Raw genomic sequence first — 11,622 nt, forward strand, 5'->3', positions numbered from 1 at the left:
TTGTGTTAGCTTACCATGCCTGCCCATCATGCCAGGTTGCTGTCTTCTTTAGGAGGCACCAGAACCAAACCATGGACCTCCTATGTGGTAGGTAGGGGCCCAATCGCTTGAGCCACATCTGCTTCCCTGTATGACTATGTCAGAACCTCACCATCTTGATTACCATAGATTTGGAGTAAGGTTTGAAATGTGAAAGTGTGAGCATTCTAATATTGTTCTCTTTAAAGATTCTTTTGGCTATAAGTACCTTGTACTTCCATATGAATTTTAGGTTCAGCTAATTGATCTCTGCAAAGAACCCAGGTAGGATTTTGATAGGGATAGCACTGACTCCATAGACGAGTTTGGGGGATATTGCCATCTTAACAATATTAAGGCTTCCAACCCAGGAATGGGGGATTACTTTCCATTTACTTAGGTCTTCTTTAACTAGTAGTTTCCAATATATGAGTCTTACAGTTAGATAGTTTTCTTAATTTAATTTTAGAATTATTAACTGCTATATAATTAACTTTTGCATATTGATTTTAGATCCCACAACCTTCCTACAGTTGTTTTTAGTTCTAAAGATTTCTTTGTGTGTGTGGATTCCTTAAAATTTTTTATATAAAGATCATGTCATATTTGAATAGAGAGAGTTTTATGCCTTCTTTTCCAATCTGTATGCTTTTTATTTATTTTCTCGTATAATTGTCCTCACCAGAATTTTCAGTACAATTTAAAAAGAAATGGCAAGAGTGGATATCCTTGTCTTGTTCTTGATCTTAGGGGGAAAACATTCAATCTTTCACCTTTTATATAATGTTAACTGTGGGCTTTTCATAGATGTGCTTTATCAGGTTGAGAAAGTTCCCACCTTGAGTGTTTTTATCATGAAATGAGGTTGAACTTTGACAAATGCTTTTTATGATGTTCCCATTTTAACATCAGCAACTTCACTTTTAGTTGAATTTAGGTGATCCTGTGATTTTTGTCCATTATTCTATTAATATAATGAAAGCATATAAAGTAAAATTAGTATCTCACTCATTTTGTAGTTGCTTTGTATTAAAATACAGTAATTTCAGAGCTGGAGGTGATCTTTCTGATTATTGCTTTCAGTAGTTTGCCAATTATCGTCCTTTAATATTCATCTACATCAGAATCACTTGAGCTGATAGTTAAATATTTGCCAACAAATTATCCCTTATCCCACTCTGCCCTCCCCCCACCTCAACATACACACACACGTGCGTGCACACACACACACACACAGATCTCTCTGAAGAATTTGAATCAGAGAATCCAGACATGGGGACAGTAGGTATAGTAGTGGGAGGTGTTGATTCGTGGGGAAGGTAGAGTATTAAATAGAAGTCTCCATACCCCCTCGTTTAAAGTCTACCAACTGTCAAGTCAGTCCATGCATACATTTTTTAATATATATCTTTTGTGTGTATACATTTTTTAGTGCATCATTCTTAAATGTAAGAGAATATCCAAGAATTACCAGATACCTAAGAAGCAATTCCAATCAACAGAAAAGACTAAAATAAGTAGGATGAAAGGAATTCAAAGAAAGCAGACACTGTCTTTAATAACTTCAGAAATATGTGAAAATATGTGTTCATCTACAAGATGATTTTCAAAGGAAATAATTAGAGAAGAAAAAAAGGATCTTGGAAGATATGCTAACTCAGGTGATAAATTTTCAACTGAATTGTTGAAAGAAAAGGTTGGGAAATTTTCTAGGAAGAAGTAAATATACAAAGAATTGGACAATAAAGGAAAAAGAGGTTGACATTTGCCTTTCAATTTGGAGATTCATGTCCTTCAGTTCTAAGAAAATGTCTTGCAGTATTTCCTTTCTTCTCAATTTTTACTCTTTCTGGAACTTGCAATAGGCAAATGTCAACCACTTATTCTTCTATTGTCCAGTTCTTTGTATATTTAATTCTTCCTAGAAAATTTCTCAACTTTTTCTTTCAACAATTCAGTTGATGAGTTAGCACATCTTCCAAGATTCCTTTTTTAAAAAAATATCTAAATAGAAATACTTTACTACTTTTCATGGAGTATGAATTGGTAAAAATTATTTTATTGTACAATTTAGCAAATTCTTATGTACTTAAAGATGTTCCTATTTTAACATCCAGTAACTTCACTTTTAGGTACATATTATCAGAGAAATTTATCCATTTGTGGATGGAGACATTACAAGAATATAAACAGGAGCATGGATTTGCTGAGAGGAAAATTGGAAACCACCCAAATGCCATTTGTCAATTCTGAGGATAGACTTTAGATGCTTTTAGACATGAAAGGAATCAAACAATTAACACCTCCCACACACCTTTTCTCAGGAAACTGATAGAAGATATTAACCATTAAAAATAAGGAGTATGATCAAGATGACAGGGTGAGAAGTTCTTTTAGGGATCTATCCCCCCCACAGAAGCTTTGAACAATGATCAAGAACTGACAAAAAATCCTTTATTAACATTCCAGGAAGTAGTAAAGGATTATAGTAACAGGGAGGGTACCAAATCCAGAAAAAGGAAAGTTAAAAGCAGTAGGATCTCCTGATACTCTGCCTATTCACCTCCCCCCCCCCTGCCCCCTCCATTCTCTCACTGACTTGGGTCAGAACTAGCCCATGTTCCCAGAGTAGATCCCTGGTCCTGGTTCTCAAGAGAGCAGAATAAACCTCATGTACATACTGGGAGCATGTATGTATGGCTCATTCTCTGTGGCAGCCTAATAGATTGAATCAGGGCACTTGTTATAGACTTGGTCTCCCAGAACTTGCCCTGCATGTAGAGGTGGTCCTCACAGAGCTCTCCTACAGAATGCTAGGGGAGAGAAGTTAAGTTGATATTTCAAAGTCTAAATGTCAGTAATACACCTTAAAATATCAGAATGTCAGGGTTTCAACTAAAGTTTCTGAAATACACAAATTAAAAAAATACATAAATAGGAAGCAATAGCAAAGGCAAAGGAGATGATAAAGCTTTAGAAACCATCAGTGAGGAAGACCACACCTCGGACATACCAGAAGAAGACTTTAAAAGATGGTCTTAAATATGCTTAAATAGCTAAACAAAAATATGTACAAAAAACTAAAGGAGATCATGAAAAAAGATAGAGAATTCTGAAAACTGCAAAAGAGAAGTTTTATGTTATATACTAGGGAGCCTTAATAAGATTAATTGCCTATTTCTCATTGGAAACTGTATTAGTCAGCCAAAGGGCTGCTGATGCAAAATATCAGAAATCGGTTGGTTTTTATAAAGGGTATTTATTTGGGGTAGGAGCTTACAGATACCAGGCCATAAAGCATAAATTACTTCCCTCACTAAAGTCTGTTTCCACATGTTGGAGCAAGATGGCTGCCAACGTCTGCAAGGGTTCCCACTTCTTGGGTTCCTCCCTTCCTCAGGCTTCTTTTTCCTGGACTCAGGTTTTCTCTCTTCCTGGGGCTTACTTCTGTTTCCTCTGTGAGCTTACTTCCCAGGGCTCCAGCTTAAGGCTTCAGCATCAAATTTCAACATCAAAACTCCAACCTTAAGAACCCCCAACTCTGTCCTTTTCCATGCCTTTTATCTGTGAGTCCCCACCCTTTGGCACAAGAGGTTTAAATAATTACTTAATTAAGTAAACCTATGACTCCAATATAATCTAATATGCCCAGAGGAGAAGATCAGTTTACAAATATAATCCAATATTTCTTTTTGGAATTCATTAATATCAAACACCTACTGAAACCATGGAGGCAAGAAGGCAGTGAGTTGACATATTTAAAGTGCTGAAAGCAAAAAATTGTCAACCAAGAATTTTATATCTGACAAAACTGTCTTTCAAAAATTATATGAGATGTAGATATTTCCTGGTAAACACAAGCTGAGGGAGTTGGTCACTACTAGACTGGCCCTCACAAGATGCTAAAGAGATTTCTGCAGGTTGGAAATGAAAGGGCAATAGGCAATATTTTGAAACTGCATGAAGAAATCAAGATCCTCAGTAAGGGTAATGACATGGGTAAATATAAATGCTGGTACTATTTTGGTTTGTGACTCTACTGTTTACTTCCTATGGGATCTACAAGGCACATGCATAAAATGTAATGACTCACAATGTATAAATGTATTACTTTGTGACAGGAAATGCAAAAGGTGGGGGGATAGAGGGGTATAGGAATATAGTTTGTGTATACTATTATTGAAGTTAAGTTGATATCAAAGCAAATGAGATAGTCATAGATCTAGGATGTTAAATTTAAGCCCCATGGTAACTACAAAGAAAATATTGGACAATATGTAAGCTCATAGAGTCAGAAGTAGAGTACTGGTTGCCACAGGCAGGGTGTAGGGAGAATGGGGAGTTAATGCATAATGGGTATAGGGTTTCTATTTGGGGAGATGGGTAAGTTTAGTAACAGAAGGTGGTAAGCATATTGCAGCATTGTGAATGTGATTAATCTCACTGAATGGTATGCTTGGGAGTGGCTAAGATGGGAAAGTTGATATTGTATATATTTTCCCACAACAGATGTAAGAGAGAGAGAGAAAAAACACTAAAGAGACAATGAAAACTAAATGCAATATGTAATCTTGGGTGGAATCTAACAAAGGAGGAGAAAAGTCTCTAAAGGACATTATTAGCATATCTGAAAACATTTGAATATAGATTGTAAGCTTTATATCATCTTAAGTTTCTTCAACTTGATAACTACACTTAAGGTGGTTATATAAGTGAATATCTTTGTTCTTAAGATATGTATATAACGTTCAGTGTACAAGGAGCATGATGTATATACCCTATACTCAAGTGTTCACAAAATGGGTTGATAGACAGACAGATGGGTAGATAGATGGATAGAGAGACAGATAGATAGATGAGCAGATAAATAAAATTATATGACAATTATGGCAAAATGTTAAAATTGATGAATCTGGGAATTTGGGGGTCTAGAAGTATTTTGGAGTTCTCTGAATGGGGTTTGTATTATTTTTGTAACTATCCTGTAAGTCTGAACATGTTTCAAAACAAAAAGATAAAAAGAGAAAGGAGTAAATGAAGAAAGAGGAAGTCAGAATAAATGACATAGGTCTCCAACACAGGAGAAAAGTCAAGAGAGATTTCAAAGATAGCAAAAGTAATACCTAGGATAATAGCTATGCAGCTGGCCTAAAAAGTAGTCAGCCTCAATTGCAGTAGGAGAATAGAGTTTTGCAATAGGGAAATGTCTAGGAAAAAAAAAAAGAAATGCTATATTATCTGATGCATTTTTTATAAGGAAAGTACAATAGTGTTAAGAGTAGGAACATATGGAAAGAACAGTGTGAAAGTACATAGAAATCTAAGCAAGTTAAAAATATTAGGTTATTAATAACCCTAGGAAAAACAAAGTGTTGTATAAGAAAATAAATTATACCATATTATTTGGTTCAGCAATAAGCAGTTTTTACAGTCATAATAATGTGAATAGTGAATATTAATTTTAGCAAAATTAAATATAACTATAGATGTAGGTAAGGAGAAATGAGAATTGTGGTAGAAAGGAATTAATATATTTCTTATAATAGGGAATGAATAATTTCTTAAATTTGAACAAGCAAGAAACAGCAGTGAAGTGATATTAATTGACAATATAGAGTTTAACACCAAAATAAACAGCTTAAGAATTAAAAGGGACCATTTCTGGGGATAAGGACTGGGATGGGAGGGATGGGCAGAAGTCAGTTGCTTTTTATTGTGATCCTTGAAAAACTATTTAACTTTTTAAATTTCCTAAAGCTGCTTTTTATCTATAGGCCCTATAGAACAATTTGGCCTTAGAAAATGAATTCATATTTTAAAATGTGCATCATCAGTAATTCCTTTATACAATCTTCCAACTTATTAATACTATTTTTCATGGAATTGTCACCATTAAGATCATCACCATCTTTATAAAAATCATCTTTATAGCAATCTACAGACATATAACATTTTCCCACATTTATCATCTCCATTCATCATCATTAATTGACTCAGATAGAACATTTTTCAATATCTCCCCATTCTACAATAAGGAAATTTAGATAATGTGATTCGCCCAATGTCAAAGAACTAGTAAATGGTAATTCAATAAAGTGTAGATAGTAAGCTCCAAATTCAGAACTTCTATCTCCAGATCCTGAATTCTTTCCTTTATGACTATGTTCCTCTGACAACTTTTACTGGTTTTAGAAAAATTAATAGTTGCGTTTTCATTTATGTGAGAAAAATGTAAGAATAAGTGCTAAATTCTTATCCTAGAACCTCAAAATATTATCCAGTTCTAATGGATTAAAAAAAGAAAAAGAAAAAGATATCCTTTTTTCCCCTTATTTCTTTTTCCTTCTCTCCCTTTCTCCAAAAAGTCTTGCCACAAAAACACACTGACGATTGATGTCATAGATTTAAAAAAATCACTTTGGAGAACTTCATTATTTCTATTAATACAACTACTATTAATAACAACAATAACCATGTTGTGCCCTTCTCCAATGCCTCTCATCCAGGGATCTCAGAATGCTTTTCAAACATTAATTAAAAATCCTCTCGTCATCCCTGTGAGTTCCTAGGGCAAGGAGAGAAGAGGAAATCTTATCCGCTCTGACATTAATTAAGCTCTCCCTTGGCTTGCAAACTAGGTAATAGCTTTTCTTCCCTCCATTAACAAACAAGCCAGCTCTCCAAGATGATTATCACAGATGTTCACAAGTGAAAGGGGAGATTACTTCTGCTGGGCACTGAGGAGAGGGACTGATGCATTTGCCAGGCTTGGCTGCTGAGCCTTTGCTTTCTAACACAGGTTTCCAAACCAGGGCAGTCATCAGCATCACCTTAGGCATTTTGTAAATATACCTGTTCCTGGATCATGAACCATCTTCAGCCCAGAGTTTCTGATTTGGTAGATAAGGGGTGAGGCCCAGGAATCTGTATTTTTGAAAATTCCACTACAAGTTTTGGGAACAATTGTCTATCAATGGCCTTTTTGTTAGGGTTTTCTTTGTATATTATACAATTGGTAGATATGTTTGTCATTAAGCATTCAAAGAATACAAATGGAACAAATATTAAAAATGACTTTTCCATCTTCCCAACTAATTGTCTGCTGTGTGTGCCTCTAGACAAATTTCTCAAAAGGTGGTCCTTAGATCTTCTTTACCTAAAACACTTGGGAAACTTGTTAGTGATACAGATGTATTGAAATACATAGTTCCTACATATGTCTCTATCTCTTTCAGGGAGGTGAAATTTGTTCTTACCTGGAAATAATTGGAACTATGCCTTGTCAGAAGCCATGAAAATAGTGAGTCCTTGGATGTCTGGGCTCCCAATCCTGAATTTGAGGTATGTGTGAAGACCGTTCTTCAGCTTCTCTGTGTCTCATTCAAGATTCATAGGACTTCAGTGCTTAGTAAACATCTTGGGGACAATTTATTCCTACCCCTTAGACATGAGTAAACTGAGACTCAGAAAGTTCATTCGTCTACCCAGCCAGCTGGTGGTGGGGGCAGCCTAGAGAATGCCTCCCAGCTCAGCATCCAAGAGCCTTCTACATCACCAGAAGGACACAGATCCCCCCTAGCTCCTTGTCTGGACCCAAATTTAAATTTGTCTCTTGTTTATCATCTTATTTTAAGTCCCTTGTTTTCAACCATATAGGGAGAAGCCTGATGTTGGAAAACATCGCTCTCCAGATCTCTGGGAGGTAAGAAAAAGCTATATAAGCTACAATAAGAAATTTCTTTTACTGGTGAACTGCCTTCTTTTCCCTATCTTGCATCTCTTCTCTTTGCCTTCCTCCTTCTGGGTTCCACAGGTGCCTCTGCCAGTGACTTGACAGGGGCAAACAGTTGGGAGAGTAAGCCAAGGCAGCCATTTGGATGAGTGAAGGCATTCGAGTGTGGGGTGAAAGACTGCTCACCAACAAATGACAGTACTCCATCTCTATGTGTTATGCTCAAGGGTTTCCAAGCCTTTCAGACACCTTCTCTTAAATGTGTTTGTGATATTTCCTGGGACACTTTGGTTAGCCTCCCTGTTGTAGAAGGAGACATCACATCAGTGATTCATTTCCTATGATACAACAGGTCATTAGTGAGGCTGGAACTGGAGATCCCAGAGGATGCCTTAACCTTTGGGCCATGAGCCACGGGCTCTGAGTAATCGGTGGTCCTTCTGCATTGGCTAGTGGTGAGTGGGAGGAGGGCCTGGGCATAGAGAGTGCAGTGTGTGGGTACTGGCTGCCCTATTTTGCTTCCCGAGACAGGGAGGAGAGGGAAAGGTGCTAATTAGTTGAGCAACCACCAGAGGGAACTTCCTTTTTTCATCACACAGCGTCCTTGCTTTATCAGTCACAATTAACAGATGAGAAAAACAAGGTTCAGAGACTTATGTCTCTTTCTAACGAGTGGCAGAGCTAGGGGTGGAATGGAGCATTATACATCTTTATCTTTTTTGTGCTGTTTCTTAATATCTGGCTCAATTGCTTGCTCACAAAACAAAGACAAGTGTCTCTTACTTCACAGGCCTTGCTTTCTCCATCTGCCTCACTGCCTGGCCACACAGACTCTAATTCTTAGATTATTTTCTTTTTGCAGTAAACAGAACTTTCTTTCTTCTTTCCAATTACATTGGCACCAATAGCAGGGAGTTGTTCAAAGTAGAGAATGCAACCTTGAAATGTTTTTCATCTATTTCAGAATAAAAACAAAGCAAAGCAAAGCACCCCTGTGTGCCAGCCGAGTTTGTGGCCACTGTCCTGAGCCCAGCCCTGGAATTCAGAAGCTTATGGATTTCTAGTCTCTGCCTGTCCACTGCTTTTGGTAAACAGAGGATGAGTCACTTAATCATTCTGTGCCTTGCTTCTGTCTCCAGCAAAGCAGGGCAATTTGTCACCCGTCTATGTCAAAGCAGTGTGGTGAGGGTAACCTCAAGATTATGAGGTTTAGGGCAAATATAAGAAACCCAAATGGCAGTGAAATGGCCACTCACCCCAAGCTGGAGAATGGCTTGGGGAATCTGCAACCCAGCAAATGCGTACCACTTGGCGGTTTACAACTCTGGAATGTTAGTGCTGGAAGAAATTCCTAGAGATTACCTAGTGTGAACCCCACAGTTTGCACACAGAAACCCAGAGTGATTCAGTGAGTGAGTGACAGCAAGGAATTAGATCCCAGGTCTCCTAACTCCCCTTTCCTGCCTCTGCCTTCCACTGTCCTGCTGCTTTTTGGGATGATTCTGATTGACATCTAGAGAGGTTGATGAAGCTGCAAGTAGGCCTGGGAAACAACTGTCAGAGGCTGCCTTTCAGGTTGGACACACACCATTCACTTTCAGCTGAGCAACCTCATTCAAATATGACTGGGCGAGCCAGGCAAACCAGACTGGTAATTGCCAGGAGTGGGTAGGGAGATGGTGGAGAGTGTGGTTCACTGAGTACCCAAGGAGGTTTGGCACATTATCATTCCCAGCCATCCAGAATGTGAATGACCAAACCCCAGTGGTCTGAGCCTGTCAGATTAGTTTTACTTAACAGAGCTAAGCTGTCCTCTGTACTTTGTTATGCATAAATTGGCAGGGTTTAAATTTATTTTGGGATGTTGGAAAGAAAGTTGTTAGAGGAACTGTGCATCTGTTGATGGGAATAGTCCAGTAGACAGTGAGAAAGTGCTTATCATAAATGGATGCATACCTTGAGATGTTGAAATGGGGTGGGATCTTGAAACAAGGGGAAGGATACATAGGGAAGGCAAATTTCATCCAATATAACAGAAGGAAAGGCAGACTGGGGGGATATATCCAGGTCTGGGTGGTGGGAGAGGGCGTGCTTGGTTGTGATAAACAGAAGCAATTTCCCTCTGGGTGCTTCCATTTTATCAGCTAAATAGGAGGTGACATCATTAGCTGAGATCAAATGTGTGCATGTTAATTGATGTTGGAAGTTTAAGAGAGAGAAGAAGAATATAGTAAATCTACATTTTAAGTGAGTAAGCAAATATATCATAGAAGTATACTTGGAAGGTTGAGAGTTCTTTTGACTCTCTAGTTAGGATTTCCAAATAATTTGCTTGTGATTTTCAAATTTAGATTTGATAGTATGGCTTTGTGTTTTTTCCATGGTACTATTCAGGTTTATGGGAAAAAAAACATGAAATAGGCAGATAGTTGGATCTACCCAAGGTTGGAGTTTATCCAGAAGAGAATAACAGAGGGATCTTGGGGGCAAAGGGTTTGAGAGGTGAGAGATTATATGACAGATTTTGGGATTTAAATAGGACCTGGGGGGTGGGCAGTGGGAGCAAAAAGGATGAAGTGATGGATTGCAAAAAAATGAAGCATCAATGACTTAGAGGTATTAGTGAGGCTAAAGAGTAGTGGAGTGGGACTATATAATATAATTAATGTAGTATGGTGTATTAGTCAGCCAGAGGGGTGCTGATGCAAAATACTAGAAATTGGTTGATTTTTATAAAGGGTATTTATTTGGGGTAGGAGCTTACAGATACCAGGTCATAAAGCATAAGTTACTTCTCTCACCAAAGTCTATTTTCATGTGTTGGAGCAAGATGGCTGCTGACGTCTACAAGGGTTCAGGCTTCCTGGGTTCCTCGCTTCCAGGGTCTTGCTTCTCTCTGGGTTCAGGGTTCCTGTCTTCCTGGGGCTTGCTTCTCTTTCCTCTGTGAGCTTACTTCCCAGGGCTCCAGCTTAAGGCTTCAACATCAAACTTCAACATCAAAACTCCAACATCAAAAGCCTTCAACTCTGTCCTTTGCCATGCCTTTTATCTGTGAGTTCCCATCCACTAAGGGATGACATAATGACATGGCCCAGTCCAAGCCCTAATCATAACTCAATTATGCCCAGGTACAGACCAGATTACAAACATAATCCAATATCTATTTTTGGAAGTCATAGCCATATTAAACTGCTACACATGGTATAGTATAATACAACATAAACATAAGTGTGGAACCAAGGTAAATGGGGGGTAAGAGAGGAGTTTCTTGAGAGTACACAAGGATGGATATAAAACATGTAATATTACACCATAACATATAGGAGATGACAGACTGATAATGTAAACCATAATGTAAAACATAGGATAACTAAGAATGTAAAGAACTGTGTATCCTAAAGTATGCACCATAATGTAAGCACAGACGTCACCTTGTTAGAAAGCTAATGTCTCAGACTCTGTACATCACGTTAAGTAAATATGATGTGAATAGGGTGTAAGAGTATCGCTGTGGAAGGAAAAAGGTTTTGTGGTGGATGTATGGGAGTGCTGTATATTTTATATATGCATTGCTGTGGTCTAGGACTCCTGTGAAGAGAAGCTGAATAATTAGGGGGGGAAAAAAAAAAAAAAAAAAAGAAAAAGATAGGATGTAGAATTTTTTCAAGTCAACATTCTTTATCTAAGTTCTTTATCTAACTTTATCCAAGTTCTTTATCTAACCTTTAAACCCATCGCTATATGCCATTCCCTAGTAAGGGACCATGACATTATATTGGGCTTCAAATTTCGGGGAGTTCTGGATCACAGAGTGTTTCAACAATGGCAATGGAGGGATACTGGTATGGGATACCAATGACAGGTGATATATG

General features: G+C 37.8%; 1 long non-coding RNA gene across 2 annotated transcripts in view; it reads left to right on the forward strand.

Annotated features, from left to right (window-relative positions):
• The window catches only part of LOC139439489 (uncharacterized), an 89,378-nt gene extending 77,984 nt beyond the window's left edge, over window positions 1-11,394 (forward strand). For both annotated transcript variants that reach the window (XR_011649371.1, XR_011649370.1), the window contains exons 2-4: window positions 7,254-7,359; window positions 7,675-7,720; window positions 8,715-11,394. This is a non-coding gene — a long non-coding RNA (uncharacterized lncRNA). The remainder of the gene's footprint in view (window positions 1-7,253; window positions 7,360-7,674; window positions 7,721-8,714) is intronic.
• The last annotated feature ends 228 nt before the right edge of the window (window positions 11,395-11,622 follow it).

This window comes from Dasypus novemcinctus, chromosome 8, assembly GCF_030445035.2.
Source record: "Dasypus novemcinctus isolate mDasNov1 chromosome 8, mDasNov1.1.hap2, whole genome shotgun sequence".
Classification (NCBI taxonomy): Eukaryota; Metazoa; Chordata; class Mammalia; order Cingulata; family Dasypodidae; genus Dasypus; species Dasypus novemcinctus.